This window comes from Neofelis nebulosa, chromosome 2, assembly GCF_028018385.1.
Source record: "Neofelis nebulosa isolate mNeoNeb1 chromosome 2, mNeoNeb1.pri, whole genome shotgun sequence".
NCBI classification, from domain to species: domain Eukaryota; kingdom Metazoa; phylum Chordata; class Mammalia; order Carnivora; family Felidae; genus Neofelis; species Neofelis nebulosa.
Genome location: NC_080783.1, coordinates 127,643,977 through 127,661,899, shown reverse-complemented (window position 1 = coordinate 127,661,899; position 17,923 = coordinate 127,643,977). Strand labels below are relative to the sequence as shown.

Genomic DNA, 17,923 nt, shown 5'->3' with positions numbered 1-17,923 from the left:
AAATATCATAAATATTGTAAAGGCCCCTTAATTCATATGCCAGGCATTCCAGAGATGTGGGCTGCCTGTGCAGTGTGCCCCGTGGAGCTGTCTAATCCTGTCTGACTGCACATACATGCACAGCATGGCCTCAGAGTACTGTTTGCTAGGTTCCTTCTGGGGGTACTACACATGATGAGAGCTTGGCCTGAGCGCAGAGCATTCCCGCGGGCACAGACAGTGCCTGCAGGGAGAGGCATATTAAAATCACAAACTCATCACTTTCTCAAGACTAGACATATAAAGTTCAAACAGCTTTATAAATTGCCCCCAGAGATTGCCCCTCTCTCTCCAAATTACTTCCGTCTCCATCACCACAAACCAGAAGGCAACACAAGCATTTTCCTCTGCAGAGTTCCTCAGCTTCTCTGGAGAAACCAAATGAACACTGAAGACATCAGGTGCGGTTAACATCATTTAGCTCAGCTTCCTGATCCCTCTCCGGCCCTCTGACTAACTTCCCTCACGCGGTGCCTGATTGCTTTCAGACTCAGGTCATGCGGAAATGTTTGTTTTCATGGCTAGCAGAATAGGTATAAATTAAACCAGGACTACCTGGCATCTACGTCTCACCAACATCGTAAAGGCTAATGAGATGGTGCCCATGAATCAACCTGTGTTCTTTATCTTCATCTGAAGGCGTTTATTTTGCCAAATTGGACCAGACACGGGTGAGGGACGGTCCACACACACTCATTTCCCTGACAGTGGTGCGCTTTGAAATCAGATTTCTGGGTTATTTGCTTTGTCCCTCCTCTTGTGGCTTCATTTCCAGAACAATGATTTCACTGACCTTAGATTTTAAAAGACAGTACTGTCCCCAGAGGACGGAGTTCTCCATTTGGCTTTTTCTCCTCTCATGACTCAAGTTATCAGGTATCATGCAGAGTGAATCCAGAAGGATTGAAAAATAATAATAATGTGCCCCATCTGGCTGCGATTAATGGAACTTCTAAATACATGATCAATGGGCCTAAGGGAGAGAAAGGCACAATATTGATAAAGGTTCTAATATAAAAGAAAGTACAGAAGGGTGAGCTGAGGATTGAGTGGGCCCATACATACCCCACAGCCCATAGAAGGCGTGCAGCAGTGAGAATTATGTACTAATTTGTTTCTGCTAAGTCCAACAGAATTCTCTTGGAGGAAGAGAATTCTCTTGGAGGAAGGCATGGTTCTAAGAGGCTATTTGTAATCCCGTATCTCTTAATTCATTCTGTAAATGTTCGCAAAGGATTTAAAGATTTAGTTCCTGAACATGAAATACAAATTATGGCTCGTGGAATCTACCACCAAATTTGCATGATCAGAAAACTTAGAAACAGGTATTTCTTGTATCAACCGAAGGCTTAGAAAAATATGTTTTGTTCTAATTACTACAGGTAGAAGGCAGCCTAAATCTGCACTTTTTTTTTTTTTCTTTTTAGATGAAGTAAAATTCCAGATGGAAACAAGAGGGCCTCTGTTTTGGTGATGCAGCATGTGCTGACATTCCAAAAGCACAAACACATTTGAGTAACTAGCTGCTATTAGGAAAAAGAATTAGGATCCACACTGCTGAGCACAAAATAAGAACAATGGGTATGTACGGGCTGATTAGTAGAAATTACAGTCTGTCCCGGGACAAAAAAATATTGGACATAATAGAGAATACATACGGAAAACAAAATGCCCTTATTTAACACTTGACTCTTCTGGGTCTAATAATGAGAATTCTACCCTCCCCTGTTGTTAGACTATAAGCTCTCTGAGAGCAGGGTCATCTTTGTATCCACCTTCAGACATTTGCTTTGCTTCAATTTTCCCATATAACTGACACCAAGTATGAAGGTACATACTTATTACACATAATTTTCTTCTTCCTTGAGATTTTTCCGGACCCTCAACAACGTAAGAGAGGGAGCAATGGAAGAAACCTGGGCAATGTTGGCATCCAAAAGACTTGCCAAGTCATGTAGGAAGACACAGAACAGTCTGCAAAGATAGGTGATACTTAAGCTGTTAACAACAGCTCGGGTGTTGATGTTTCCTGTTTTGCAAAATCAAAACGAGAAAAGGCAGGTGGAGAGAGAAAAGAAAGAAGTTGGAGCTAATTAATAGGAGTAACAGGATTTTGGGGGGTATTTTATTGAATTCCGCACATAACATTTGCCATGAAAATACTTTAAATACAACGACAAATTTTAAAAAATGGGTCAGATAAAAATATCACATAATCAACTCACAGGTATTTACTGTATTTACTTAACAGAAGGCTCGAATGTATTATGACAAGAACATCCAAGAACACGGCATAAAAACTTATTTAAACTTTACATTAATAAGTGATTAGTGAACACAATTCAATGTCAAAGGAAGACGAATATAGAAAAGAAGTTTTGACTTTACATTCTATTCAGAATTCCATTATTTGTTACTACGTCATTATTTGAGAATGATTATTTCATTCCATACAAAATAATACTTGATTGACTTATCTGTTTGATAAAGAGAACTAAATTTAAGGTTAGCAAAATTTAAATTCTGATATAATATAGCATATGTTCCACTTAATTATGCACAATAACATTGCATTACTAGTGAGTAAAAGTACAGAACGTATCACAGACTGTTGATTTACAAGGGAAAGCAGTTAACAGTGCCTCTCTGTTGTTTAAAAAGAAAGAATAAAAATGTTGTATTATGTCATGAATTAACACATGAATCTTCTCTATATTCAAACTGAGCAGTCATCAGATTTTAATTTTATCAGGGAAATTACCTACTTTTTAAATATGGGGATAAACTTTACCATGTATTTGAACATGTATTAGAATGCAGGTATTAATCCTGTAGTCTAATATTTGATAACCAATTCTTTTTGAATAGTTAGAATAAGGAGTTTTCTTAAAATGAAGACAGTTTTTCTATCCTCTCCTCCTTCCCTGTCCTCTGCTAATCACAGCATACATGTGACGAAAGACAGTGGGCTGAAAATTGGTTACAGTGGTTGGTCTGACGGTACTTTTTCTCTGAATCAGAATGTTGGCCATTTCTTGGGTTATTGCTTCTTTCAACTGTTCAGAAGTCAGTTACTATGGTAGACTTTTTTTTTTTTTTAAAGGAAATTAGAAAGCTAGGGAAGAAGATAACTTGTCTAGGGAAATTAGAAAGCTAGGGAGGAAGATAACATTATGACAACACGTGGATTTGGTGTCTATGATCAGGGTTGGTGGAGTTAATTATGTTCTAGATGGAAAATGTTTGGCTATCACCCTGTGGGAGGACTCTCTTTTGGAAGTATCTAACAAGGTCTGTTAATAGCAAAAAATGCCTCGTTCTCCAACTCTGAAATTTCCCAACATATCATGTAGAATTAGATTTCAGCTGAAGTTTTACAGCTAATGGCAAAATAACATAAGGGAGAACAGTGTAAAGAAAATGAGATTTGGAGCCATTTGATGGCCATATGGTCTTGAACAAGTCACTTGATCTTTCCACTGGTTGGTTAATCTCTAAACTTCAGATGCTATTATTACTTCATATGGATATTTTAAAGATTAAATAAGATGTGAATGATCTTTGCAAAGTATGAGATAAACAAATGTTAGACGTTGCTATGAAAAAATCGTATTTGGATGTCTGCATAATTACTATCTGTATACGATTTCAGAAATGGATTATTGTTATTATTACATTTAACATACTACATGGAAATACTACATACACTGTTTGCTTTCCCTTGTATACATATAGAGGAACTTTTTACCCCAAATTATGCCATTGTATGGGGTAGTTCCAAAAATGGTCTACACTGAACAAAAGAAGAGTATATTCCTATTTGGTTTATAGTCCTACAGTTTTAAAAACACTTTGACAATTAGTTTTAAGTCAACTAAATACTTAACCTTCCCGCCCCAAACCCAGCATTAAGAGATCACACCATGGATACAATTCACCAGAAGAGATACTACTATGGTTTGTTTCTGTATGGTCAGTTCACAAATTGTTGCAAGATACAATATGAACACAATTTGATAGAATCACCATTGAGCAAATTTCGTCAACTTTAAAAAAAATGGATAAAGTTACTTTTCACAAATATCACTAACACGAATATATAAGAGACTCAATTACACCTAAAGTGAAAATTCAGATTCACAAGACCAAAAATTATCAGATTAAATGTTTTAATGAATTGCTCGGCTAGTCAAAATATACATTTCCTATTGTGATAGAGGCCTTTAAAAACTGCCCCCTTTTCTGAATGGAAGGATAGAAGACTAAACCTCTGGACAAATAATCTCGTTATGACAAAATATTTCTAGATTATTCAAATGGACTGCTATCATTTTAACAATTTCCCTAGTGTCCATATTTTAGCATCCTTCTATCCTAATCTCTTTCTACCATAAAACCAGCAACCAGAATATACTCTTGGTTTTCAATGGGTATAATTATCTCTTATCTATGTTGTACAAAAGCTATAACCCGTCTTTTTCCAATTGTCCACAAAAGCCAAACAGAAGCGTTTGGGTTATCCCTGAATTTCGTTTCTCACTCCTGAGCGAAACTAATTACAACATGGCTCCACCAGGCCTCTTTTGTATTCACAAAAGTTTACAACATTTTGTGAATATTATTTCAAATTATAGTCATTTGAATTCTGGGACCAAAAACGGCGTTACCTTTTTAATGTGACAAAAACGCACCTTGCAGTCAGCTACAGTTCACTGGCAAGCATAATATATTTAATCCTGGTTTGCTAAGTGTTTATTAAACTACAAAGATTTAAACGGAAGATTCACTTGCACAGAAATTTTGTTTATATAGTAACTAACCCACCATTCAAAGATGAAATGATAAGTCATAATAGTTAAGCCATGGTCCAAATTAAAAGTTACATTTTTTAATGTCTTGCTGAGGTCAATTAGAAATATGAACGTTTGGATTTGTAGTCTGTTCAGTCATATGAACAGAGATCTGTGGCATCTTAGTGCCTGGAGAGGAGCAACATGTATGTGCATATCAGAATATTCTGGAAACATTATAGAATTTTCAAAGATATAAAGAAACGTACAGATTACTAAATTTAAAGTCTTCATTGCACAAATAAAGAAACTAGGGCTCAGAGAAGTCAAAGGGACTTTCCTAGGGCACATAAATTATTAGCAGAGCCAGCACTAAAGCAAAGACACTTGCTTAAGCTCTACCAAACTGCTTCTTGTGGGGAAAAAAAAAATCAAGAGATCATAAGGCAAACATCCCCATCCTTCCAACCTTCTCCCACTTTCTAGTCCAGGATTATAATGTTGAGTGTGCAGTACAGCTCTGGAACTGTTTTTAGCATTTCATATGTAATTTCAAATCACATTAAGTTCTAATTAAATTGAACAAATAACCTCCTCTTCCTTTGCAGCTATTTCATTAATCTGTTTCCATTCTGCACAGTGGGTTTTCTACTTTTTCATGATCCCATTATGGGCCAGTGACAATTCTTAGAGGAGAAAAAACATCCTATTTCCTCTTCTCACAATCAATTTGAAGAATGGTATATTTATGACCCTTTAAAGGTTTAAATCTTATTTCAATTTACTCTTTCCTTTGGAGATGCGTAAGAAAAATCTGAGTACTTTAAGTATTCTTCAAAGACTTTTCAAATGTGTATAAATGAGGATTTGGGGGCTGAGAATGGGCTTTGGGGATTATTTAACCCAGCACAACCACCTTGCAACTTAGGAAACTGTAGCCTAGCAACAGTAAGTGACTTATCTAGGGTCCCACAGGTAGAAAGTGGGTAAGAACTCTGGTTTCATGATATCTAGATCAATACTGTATTTTTACTACACATTTGGTGAACCATATCAGATATGACAGTTTACTCATCTGGTGCTATTCTGTGCTTTTATCTCAAAGTCCAGGTTTTGTCTTTATTTGAAACCGCGGCCTGTAATAATAATGCAGATATGATATTAAGTATACATGATACTTAAAGTTGTGTCATTGGTGTTTCCTGAAGGTAGTACCTGTGTCTATTTTTGTAATGCCTACCGATCCTTACTAAAACATGTGAATGTCTAAAACCCCTTATAGGACATTTAATTGGTTTGTTTCAATCATCCCAATAGTTGATGTGAATTACTTTAACTGCTGACAAGTCTGTGAACATCAGTTATGAGTATTAGGTGGCTGGAATGGATTGACAGTTCTCTGGGCCAGCGTCTCTTCTATGTGTGCTAACAGAACAAAAACATGGTGGTGGCTTTGGCTATGTTTTCACTTTAATTGCAAATCATTCAGTTGGGAGGTTCACATAGCTCAAATCTGAGATACTTATCAGTCACTTACTTCACTTTTCCCGAGAGTGATCTGGTCTCAAAATTTTGACCACAGAAGAATTATCAGCAGATTGTGCAAAATTCATTGTAGGCATTGACTCAAAGAAAATTACCTGGATTTTATCTCCTACATCCTTTGCTGCTAACAGGTATAAGATTGTTTAGTTATCGATTCTTATATATTAACAATGAAACTCATCACCTGTATTTCCTTTTACATGGCATCAAAAAGTATTATCATCTTGGCTTTGCTACTGAAATATTTTGATGTAATTAAAATTCTACAAGCACTCTTATTAGAACAGCGTCGCTATGCATTTGAGTAACAGGAAATTGGTTATTTACGCATTTGCTCAGGTATGTTTCAAAAATAAAATATGAAAGTGAAAAAAAGTCTTCATTATACCAAATGTTCACAGTTTGACTTTCCATAAGGCTTATTAAATAATATACAAATAGCTACCATTCTGCTGAAATGTCACAGTAAATACATTAATAATGGCACAGAAGTGAAATGTCCCCAAATGGGAAATCATCTTCATGACCTCCTAAATCTCTTTTCCAACTAAAACTTTGCTTATTTTATTGAAAAAAGTTCCATTTCTAAAGGAATAACTTATAAAAATAGAGGATGAGTCAAGAAACCTTTTACAGGTACAATTTTGAAGGAAATTCTATACATTAGATGAAATATTACAATATATCTTTAAGAATGTGCTTTGTCTCACCACACCAAACATCATACGAAAACTAAACTGAGTGATTATAATATCTATGAACTGCTGAAAACTATAACCAAATATTAAAATTTTAGCTGAAATAGACAACTTAAACATAAGTACTAATATACTTTTAAATTTATGCTCAGCTAAAACCTACCTATGAGACAAATTTGCAAATCTATCATTTTGAGTCAAAAAAATAAAAGGATGTTGAATCAAGCAAGGCACATTTCTTTTAGGCCAGTCTGTCTTGAACACCATTCATCTGGGCACAGTGTAGATTTCACTTATTTATGTGTAAATGGGCCAATCTACGTAGGAGAGCCTTTGGTACAAAACACGCCTTCACAAATAAGGTTGCACATAAGCCAGAACACAGAAGATAACGTTACTATATCTCATGATTCAACAGAGTCCAGTGATTAACTGAAAGAAGAAAACAGTACCAGTTGGCTTGTTGGAAACAAACATTTAGGTTTTCTTTATCAGCAGTACTGACTAGTTTTTGAGTGATTCAATTTCACCAAAATGTCAAAAGGTTGAAATGATCCCTTAATATTTTCGAATGTTCTTCTTCATCTATCACTATCTTTAATATTGCACACAATTCGAAGAGAATCCTCCAGCTTTAGAGCTGTTTCCTTTATATAAAGCATTTATTAGAGACATGTTATTTAATGTCAACTGAAACAAAAATATGCACTGGCAGACAGATCACTGCCCATCAGCGACAGGACCAACATGGCGTTCTTGATGTAGGCAATTTAAAAATGAGGATCCTACTGGTCCGTGCAGCAATACAGTTCTCTATGTGGGACTCTTCAGGTATCTGTTGGACAGAGTAAGCACAATAATTTACTGTGTATTTAGTTTTTAAAAAAATTATAGACTTTATGTCAATATAAAATACACTATTCATTATACTTTTCAAATTTTGGGGTTTTTTTTTTGCAGGTACCCTGAAAAGTTCAACCAATTTAATTTTCTAAACTTATCAAAAGCACTTAATTTATAAATTAGAAGAAGTTTCAGAGTATGCTGAAATTATGAGCTTTTTGTCCTTACATCTATCTATCTATCTATCTATCTATCTATCTATCATCTCTCTCTCTCTCTCTCTCTCTCTCTCTCTCTCTTTCTATCATCTATGAGAGAGAGCGTGTGTGCGAGGAAGAAGCTGAGGGAGAGAGAGAATCTTAAATAGGCTCCGTGCCCAGATCAGAGCCCAATGTAGGGGTGGCGGGGGCTCAATCTCACGACCATGAGATCATGACCTGAGCCAAAATCAAGAGTTCAAGAGTAGGATGCTTAACCCAGGCACCCTTTCCCCCCTTTTATCCTCATTAATACCCACTTCGAAATGTAGTCTAAACCAATGTGATTGTTTGCTTTTTCGACATAAAAATTTATCTTCACCTTTACAACCATCTGAAAGGTTCTGAGTGCCTGTTTTTATTTATTTTTTATTTATTTTATTTAAAAAAAATTTTTTTTAAACGTTTATTCATTTTTGAGACAGAGAGAGACAGAGCATGAATGGGGGAAGGTCAGAGAGAGAGGGAGACACAGAATCTGAAACAGGCTCCAGGCTCTGAGCTGTCAGCACAGAGCCTGACGCGGGGCTCGAACTCACGGACCGCGAGATCATGACCTGAGCCGAAGTCAGACACCCAACCAACTGAGCCACCCAGGCGCCCCGAGTGCCTGTTTTTAAAGAAAATATATGTATTAATTTTCTCAATGTACTTCCAAGGGTTTGTTTCTTTCCTGGCTGTATATCCCACTGTTGTAACCTAAGATGAGAACTCTTTTAAAGTGAATGGAAATCCCATGCTCAGGGTTCTGGAAAGGGGGTGGAGGAGTGAGGGTAGCAGCGGGAGGGAGGGAAGGAGAAGATTATTTCCCATACATACTCCTGGTTTTAGCAGGTATCTGAAATCCAGTGGCAAATGCCTACCAGTGTTGATCTGGAACTTGAATGTGCTTTTTGTGGAAGAATCATCAACTCACAAAACCCAATATCATATGCCTACTGTGTACTTGGCAATCATTTAATGAAAAGTTTTCTTTATTGGCCTGGATTATACTGGATCATCCTTCATGAAAGAGAGAACTTCTTGACACTAATCTTTGGCCAAATAGCAAGAGTACACTCTTGCATCACAGTATTCTTAATTTTCATTATGAGCGTTTGAAAATTACAATGGTCTAATAGCTAGTAATGACTACCAATTACAAGAAATTACAAGTAACATGAATGATCTGGCATCCATTTCATTTCCTAAGTGCCTAGTTTCTGCTCAATGCTACTGTAGCTTTCATTATCTTGAGATGGTTCTATTAAGCTAGTCTTGTCTTGCTACTATTTACATCCTTTTTATATGAAAGGTTCAGCCTTTTTTTTTTTTTTTTTTTTTTAACCTCATGTGTCAGTGCCTGCCTCAAGGCTCTTGGGACTATTAAATAAGTAAGGTATAGCTCGGCATCCTAATAGACTGTAGGGGTGGAGGGAGTTGCAATTTAACAGAAACAAGAAATCAAAGTGATATTTGGATGCTAATCATGTTTACATTAGTGGCTAAGAAATGGGTTGAAGGGCTTACTTAGGTATCGAAATCGACTCTACAAAAACAGGGAAAGGAAGTATAACAGAAAATGGTGACTTATAATTGATGATATTTGACCAAATAAATGATTTAGCATAAGAAGCAAGAGGGGCGCCTGGGTGGCTCAGTCAGTTGGGCATCTGACTTCGACTCAAGTCATGATCTCACGGTTTGTGAGTTCGAGCTCCGCATTGGGCTCTGTGCTGACAGCTCAGAGCCTGGAGCCTGCTTCGGATTCTGTGTCTCATTCTCTCTCTGCCCTTTCCCCACTTGTGCTCTCTCTCTGTCTCTCAAAAATAAATGTAAAAAAATTTTTTAAAAAAAGAAGCAAGAAAAGAGGATAAGAACAGTCAAATTTCTATAATTATCAAGCTTGTGAAAAAGTAATTAATACCTCCACCAAGGCCTAAACAAAAGAGGTACAGAAACCCAACTTACCTAACTGCTAGCCTTACTAATTTGTATTTCATGAGGAAAGGGTTACAATCATTCTATTTTACGGGAAGTTTGTTTTTATGTGTTTATACTTTGACATCTATTAAATAACTTAGAGTTGGCTGCACACCAACAAGCTCTATGAATTCTGCCAACCAAATGGTAATGATTTAGCCAAAGGACTAGAAAATTTTCTTGTTCAATTATGCATAATTCTCTGATTGGCCTCTTGGAAATTATGTACTCTTGGCAAACAAAAAAAGTTTAAACTCAGTCATTAGAGTTGCTAATGTGTTAAGACATGAGCTTTGATGGGGCACCTGGGTGGCTCAGTTGGTTAAGTGTCTGACTTCGGCTCAGGTTATGGTCTTGTGGTTTGTGAGTTTGAGCCCTGCGTCCGGCTCTGTGCTGCCGGCTTGGAGCCTGGAGCCTCTCTGGATTCTGTGTCTCTCTGTCTCTGTCTGCCCCTCCCCAACTTGTGCTCTCTCTCTCTCAAAAATAAATATTAAAAAAATTTGAAAAAGACATGAGCTTTGTCAAAAATCTGCAAAGTCATGGGAAAATGAGCTGTGAGGTGTAATCACAGCAATATTTAGGTCTGCTAATAATAAATATCCTTAAATCACATTGTGACCTAGTAAAATAAATTGATTTTTAGAATAAGTTAAAATGGTTGCAGGTAAAAGATTTATAGAATACAGGTGTAAAGCAATTCAAACACAGTTCTTCCCTGGAGAAACTATTTTTGTCTGTGGTTTTTAAATTTTTTTTTTTTTCAACATTTTTTTATTTATTTTTGGGACAGAGAGAGACAGAGCATGAACGGGGGAGGGGCAGAGAGAGAGGGAGACACAGAATCGGAAACGGGCTCCAGGCTCCGAGCCATCAGCCCAGAGCCTGACGCGGGGCTCGAACTCACGGACCGCGAGATCGTGACCTGGCTGAAGTCGGACGCTTAACCGACTGCGCCACCCAGGCGCCCCTTTTGTCTGTGGTTTTTAGTCACCCACTACCTTTTGAAATCCAGGACAGTGTCACTCTTGTTTAACATACTTTTTATTATAATTTCTTACAGAGGTAATCTGTTGGTGAATACCTGAATTTTTTTTGTCCTATAGTCATACATGAGGTAAATGTAAAATGTAATGGTATGTGAGGCTGCCGCTTATAATTTCTAATACCTTGGCCATTCCAGCTTTTAACAGAAAATCCAGTAAAAACCCATACTAGGTTAATATTATATATATATATATATATATATATATATATATATACACGTATATATATACACGTATATATATATATATATACACATATATATATATATATACGTATATATATATATATATATATACACGTATATATATATATATATATATATATATACACACACACACACACACATATATATAAAATACTAGGTTAGTATTATATAATAATATATAATATTATAATATATAATTATATGTAATAATATATATAATATAATATAAAATAATATATAATAATATTATACAATATATAATATATAATATATATTATTATATTATATAAATAATATATATTATATATTATATAATATATATTATATAATTATATAATATATATAATATTAACTTAGTATTATATTAACCTGTACAGGTTAATATACACTAGGTTACTATATATACTATATATATATATATATATATATATATATATATCAACAATAATTCTTCAAACCAGAAAAAAACATGAAAAAATAAGAAATGAAAATTACTCATTCCAATCCTCTATTTTGTGTCATTCCTTTAAAAAGTCCTGACAACGTGCCCTCAGAAAAGAAATGATCTCTGTCCTATGTGAGCTTCATTACATAAAGTGATGGAGGCAAACAGAGTTTCTGTCTTCTGTTGGTCTCCATATGTAATCTGAAGCGTATACGTCAGTTTTCTTTAATTTAGGGACATGTTTCGTGAGGAAATTGTTCCATGTAGAGGTACAGAGGCAACACCTAGTCAAGTTCCGGTCGGATGTGCCTGAGAAATCCAGGGAGAGCAACTCCAGGAGCAGCATGGAAAAAGTTCCCTTCTATTCATATCTGGAGAGTCCCCATTTCCTACTACACAGGGAAGTGCCTCTGTTACAAGATTACCTGAAATCCCACAATACTATTACGTCAACTCTGCGGTACTCCTTTACAGCAATGCTTTCATTTAGACTCAGTAATTCCATACTACACACCTTGGTTTTCCAAAGCTTCTAAGAATTTCCCAGTACCAACATGTACTACTACTGATGCCTCTCACCTATTTTACTTAGAAATGACCTATGTTTTGCCACTGTAAAAGTCACTCTGAGGGGCGCCTGGGTGGCTCAGTCGGTTGAGCGTCCGACTTCGGCTCAGGTCATGATCTCACGGTCTGTGAGTACCAGCCCCATGTCAGGCGCTGTGCTGAGCTCAGAGCCTGGAGCTTCGGATTCTGTATCTCCCTCTCTCTCTCTGCCCCTCCCTTACTCATGCTCTGTCTCTGTCTCAAAAATTAATATAAACATTAAAACAAAAATAACAGTCACTCGGAGAATCTGCTCTTACTGCTCTTGGATTCAATGTCCCCATCTTCTCTTTCATATATGAAAAAGTCCCTTTAAAAAAATAACCGATTTTTGTGAGCCTACCATATAACTTGACAATTACATCAAAATTTACTTTGTAAAGGCAATTATTTTACTCAGTAAGGTCACAACTACAGTAATGTAATTCTTCAAGGTGATTCATTGATGAAGTATCTAATGCCTTATTTAATCAGCTTCCAGAGTAATGGAAATCCCATGGATATATTAAGACTCACCATTAACTGAAAGCAAGAGTGGACTTACAGAAAGGTTTCTTAGAATGTTGGCTAGATAGGTAAGTTCCTATAGATATCACTTACGTGTTCTGATTTTTGCTATACTATGTAAGCCAATCAGTCAACAAATATATATTGAGTATCATTTATAAACAGCATTTTATTACCGGCTAGGGTAGGAAACACAGTCTCTGTGAAGCATTCCAACTCTAGGTAGCCATGGTGATTACGAGCGATATCTCTTATAATGTTATATTTAAATTATTTATGTTAAGGAACTCTACCCCCACAATTGGGTAGTAGTTTGTAGGTAAAACCTGCTGGAGCATGTTCTACCAAATGGAAGCCCTCCCCAGTGAACCAATTATTAGAAATTCTATCCAAAAGAGCACGGTGAGGGGGCGCCTGGGTGGCTCAGTCAGTTAAGTGTCTGACTTCAGCTCAGGTCATGATCTTGAGGTTCGTGAGTTAAAGCCCCGTGTCAGGCTCTGTGCTGACAGTTCAGAGCCTGGAGCCTGCTTCGAGTTCTGTCGCTCTCTCTCTCTCTCTCTCTCTCTCTCTCTCTTTGCCCCTTCCCCACTTGTTCTCTGTCTCTGTCTCTCTCAAAAATAAAATAAATGTTAAAAAATAAAAAACAAAAAAGCATAAGGAGTATAAGCCTCACAGTGATAGACTGAAGCACAGATACACAACATGAAAATTTTGCTTATAGTTTAAAAACACTCAAATTGGAATTTCCTTCCTCTCATCCCTTCCTTCAACAAAGACTTATTAAGCACCAACTTTATTCCAGGCAATATTCCAGATCCTGGGGGATATAATAGCAATGAAAGACAAAGGTCACTTATGCTCATGGAAGGGAAAGGAAGATGGACAATAAACAAAAAGCAAGTAAGATATCTAGTATGTTAGAGGAGGGAATATGCAAGGCAGAGAAAGGCTAAAGGAGAGTGCTGTGGGGGCTGCAAGTTTAAACAGAGTGGCTGGGGAAGGCTTCACTGAGGCAGTGACAGCTATGGAGCTGATGGAGCCAGCCATGCAGAGATCAGATGTTAGAGCGTTCCAGGCAGTGGAACAGTGGTACAAAGACCCGAGGCGGAGCGTGCCTGGTGTGTTTGAGGAAGGGCAAGGAGGCCGGCACAGCTGCTGTAGAGGATCAAAGGGGAGAAGAGTCAGAAATGAGGTGAGAAGGGTGAGGGTAAGACGAGGTAGAAAAGGTAGGGCCTTGCAGGCCACGTGAGGGCTTTTAGTGTGTAGTCTGCGGGAAATGGAGAGCCAGATGGGAGTTTTGCCACCAAGAAGTGACATGATCTGACAAATGTTTTAAAAGGTTCTCTGGCTGCTACATTGAGAACAGACTCCAGCAGGGGAAAGGATGAAGGATGGGGTACAGTCAGGAGGGCACTCTAAAAATCCAGGTGAGGGGCGCCTGGGTGGCTCAGTCAGTTAAGCGTCTGACTTCAGCTCAGGTCATGATCTCACAGTTACTGAGTTCGAGCCCCGTGTCCGGCTCTATGCTGTCAGTGCAGAGCCTGGAGCCTGCTTCGGATTCTGTGTCTCCCTCTCTCTCTGCCCATCCCCTGACTGTGCTCTCTCCTTCTCTCAGAAATAATAAATGAATAAACTTTAAAAAAAAATCCAGGTGAGAGATAATGATGGCTTAGAATAGGTGGTTGCAGAAGTAAGACTCCAGAAACATTTTAAGAGAGGAGCCAACAGGATTTGCCAATAGCTTGCAAAAGCGGTATGACAGAAAGAGAGGAATCTACAATAATTCCAAGGATTTTTTTTTAGCTTGAATAATGGGAAGATTGAAGTTATAGTCACAGAGAGGGGGAAAAGGGCAAGAGACAGGATTGGTGGCAAGGGTGGTGCAAGAGAGGGAAGCTCAGTTTTGGACATACTAAGTTTGAGAGATCAGATGTCTAAGTAAAGATGTCAAGTAGAGAGCTGGAAATGCAATCTGAAGTTCAGGGGAACGGTCCAGGGGGGGAGAGAGAAATTTACATATAGATAGTCTAAAGCTATGAGAGTAAGACGGGATATAGAAAGAAAAGAAGTCTAAGGACTAAGCTGTGGCCCACGGGGCTCTCAAACATTAAGACTCAGGGGAGATGAGAAAGAACCAGCAAAAGAGACTAAAAAGGAGAGAGAAGAGAGGTAGTGAGAAAACACACAGTTGTTGGGTCCTAAAGTCAAATGAAGCAATTCTTTGCAGGAGGAAAGAAGTATTCCACAGTGCCAAAGGCTTCTGATGAGTCAAATGAAACAAGCACTGAGAAATGACCATTGGGTTTAGCTATCAGAGGTCACCAATGACCTTGAAAAGTACACTTTCAGAAGTGACAGGGGTGAAAGTGTTTGGAGCAGATTTGGGAGCGAATGGTAAGGGATTCCATGATGAACGAAGAGTGATACAGTCCCTGCTCTCATAGAAGAGATAGATTAATCATATAACACAAATAAATATAAAGTGACAGCCATGCCAAGAACACATTGTATATTCAATTAATTCTAAGACACACTTTTTCAGATTTGAGAACCTATGAAATCAGGATGTACCTTAAAATCACTGGTACTTTCCCTCATAATTGGCAGTTCTTCCTTTTTTAATGGCACATAGAATAGTGGTGGTTGTTAAGGGACCTTAAATTTGATGAAGGGTACCCTAAATGGGGAATTGATAAAACCAGAGTCATGAGAGATAACTTGGAAGTATTGAAGTAAAAATAGAAGTTAAGAAAGTGAGGAGGGGGCTAGCAGTGGGAACATCTGCAAAGATCCCCATAGATGAAGGGGGAAAGGGAACTAATCCCATAAGTGGATGAAGATCAGGGCTGAGAGAGATCATGTGTGGCCATGAAAGCTATGTGAAACCTTTGGATCTCTATCCCCAAAACAAGAAAAAGACCTTCAAAGAATTCTAAGTAGGGGCAGGTGATGTAATTGGATTTGAGTCTCAAAAAGATTCTTCTGGCTACCAGGGGGAGAATGGTCAGACTGGCCACAGGACATGTAAGGAGGCCAGTCAAGAGACCTTGGCACTTACCCAGGATAGAGAGGAGAGTAGTGTGGATTAAAGTGGTGGTGACAGTGATGCAGAAAAGTAGATTATTTTTAGGGGTATTTAGGAAGTGAAATGATTAAACTCAGTGACAGACTGAATGTATTTACTTATATGAATCTACTATTACATTAATAAACACATTGAGAACACTAGGCAATAAATCTGCCTCTTAAGCAAGGCTATAAAAAAATAAAAATGCTTTGTAAATGTGAATGAATGAAAACCAGTATTTTGGAAATTCACCAATTTTATATGGTTTAGATCTCTGGACAGAAAGTAAATATATCTTAGGACAGAAAATAATAGGTGAGGTGTGTGTGTGTGTGTGTGTGTGTGTGTGTGTGTGTGTATAACAAATTACCCTTGCTGGATACTTTTCCAAATTAAATCATATGTTTAATTTAAGGAACATGTTTAAATGTATAAAAATAAGAACTTTAGGATTCAGAGAGAATTTCCATAAAGAACAGGAGTTTAAAATAAACTTGACAACAAAACCAATGCTGACTGACATGTAACACACAAGTGCAATGCTAGCTTTCATTCTAGAAATTTAGCGGGAATCTCAAAAGAGATTCCCAAGAGCCTTTGTGCTCTGATGGAAGGGGTAAGGGTGAGGCTGGGGACTCACTGAAAAAGAAAAAGCTCTTCTCCACTCCTAACCTCCATGCTGGGGGCATGATCTGCAGAGTCAGAGCCCTGCACGCCCATATTTATTCATGACGTTCTCCAGACATGATGAAACATCATTTTTCATGCATTTAAGTGCCATCTTTCTCACAACCAGGATCCCAGGATTTACTTCTCAGGCTAGAGCTCCTATTCTGCATGCTTTAGGTTGCAGCAATAATAAAATGGCTCCCAAGAAAATGATGGAGCCTCTTTTCCAGATCTCCTCTTTAATGTATTTGATGGTTTATGGTGCAAAATTTGAAACGCAAGGAAAAACACATCCAGTACAAAAAAGGGGGGAAAAAGAGGAAAACCACAAAAACGTTTCTCTGTAAAATGTTTTTTCTTTACAGTTCTGAAGACAAAATTAGTTTGCAGCATCACTGAAGACGAAGACAGATATTTGAGAACTTCCTGACCTCTCTGAATCGGTTAAATGAAATTTGCAAGGTGGATGTGAGTATATAAAGAATATTATTATCATGTACTCTATAGCAATGGCCATTTTCTGGCAGGAGGTTAGGAGCTGAGTCATGATAGCCCAGGGTTTGGTCTCTGCATGGCTTCCCCTCCCTTCTTCCTGCCTTTTCTGATTTGCCCTCTCTCGAAGGTTTTCAAGTACTCCCTGCAAGTTATAGAAAACAAGTGACTTCAGTGACTTCATTAATATATATAAAACAAAATACAGAAAATTAGTAGCACCAAAGCACCAGTCTTACCCTCCTTCATTCAAAAGGTGAAATAATTAAAAGAAAAAAAAAAAGAAAAAGAAAAAGGAAAAGGAAAAAAAGCCCCACCCTAAAATGCAATCCCTAAATATCCTCTGTCTCATTTTTGTGCTCCTCACATCTATCTCACAGTGTTTCCATAAGTCTTCGAATTGATGGGGGAGGGGCCGGTGTACTTCTCTGCATTTCTTAGTGGGAGGGGTTATTCACAGCTGAGAGGTGGGAAGGACTTGGAACTGCTATAGAAAATGTTGAAATTTTAAATGTATAGAAGTCATTAAGTTATAGTTATGGTTCTCAAAGGAATAGATGATTGGTATTTTATATTGAATTTAGATACAATCGCTCAAGCAGTTGCTTGAGTACATTTTATGCCAAAGAGGTAAACACCAGTTTCATATAAACAAACCATGACTTTAAATTGCTTCATACTCGGCATTTAAAATTTCAATCCCAGAAATTTTGTTTCAAAATTCAGAAATAACTGATAGAACGCCTCCTCATAT

General features: G+C 37.4%; 1 protein-coding gene across 2 annotated transcripts in view; it reads right to left on the bottom strand.

Moving 5' to 3' along the window:
• KCNA3 (potassium voltage-gated channel subfamily A member 3) overlaps nt 1-17,923 on the bottom strand; it is a 28,301-nt gene that overhangs the window by 3,940 nt on the left and 6,438 nt on the right. The window contains exon 2 of one of the 2 annotated variants that reach the window (XM_058716246.1): nt 833-1,012. The gene's annotated coding sequence lies outside the window, so the exon portion shown is untranslated. Of the gene's footprint in view, nt 1-832; nt 1,013-2,136; nt 7,908-17,923 lie in introns of those variants that run through there. The other variant, XM_058716245.1, reaches the window with a different exon arrangement.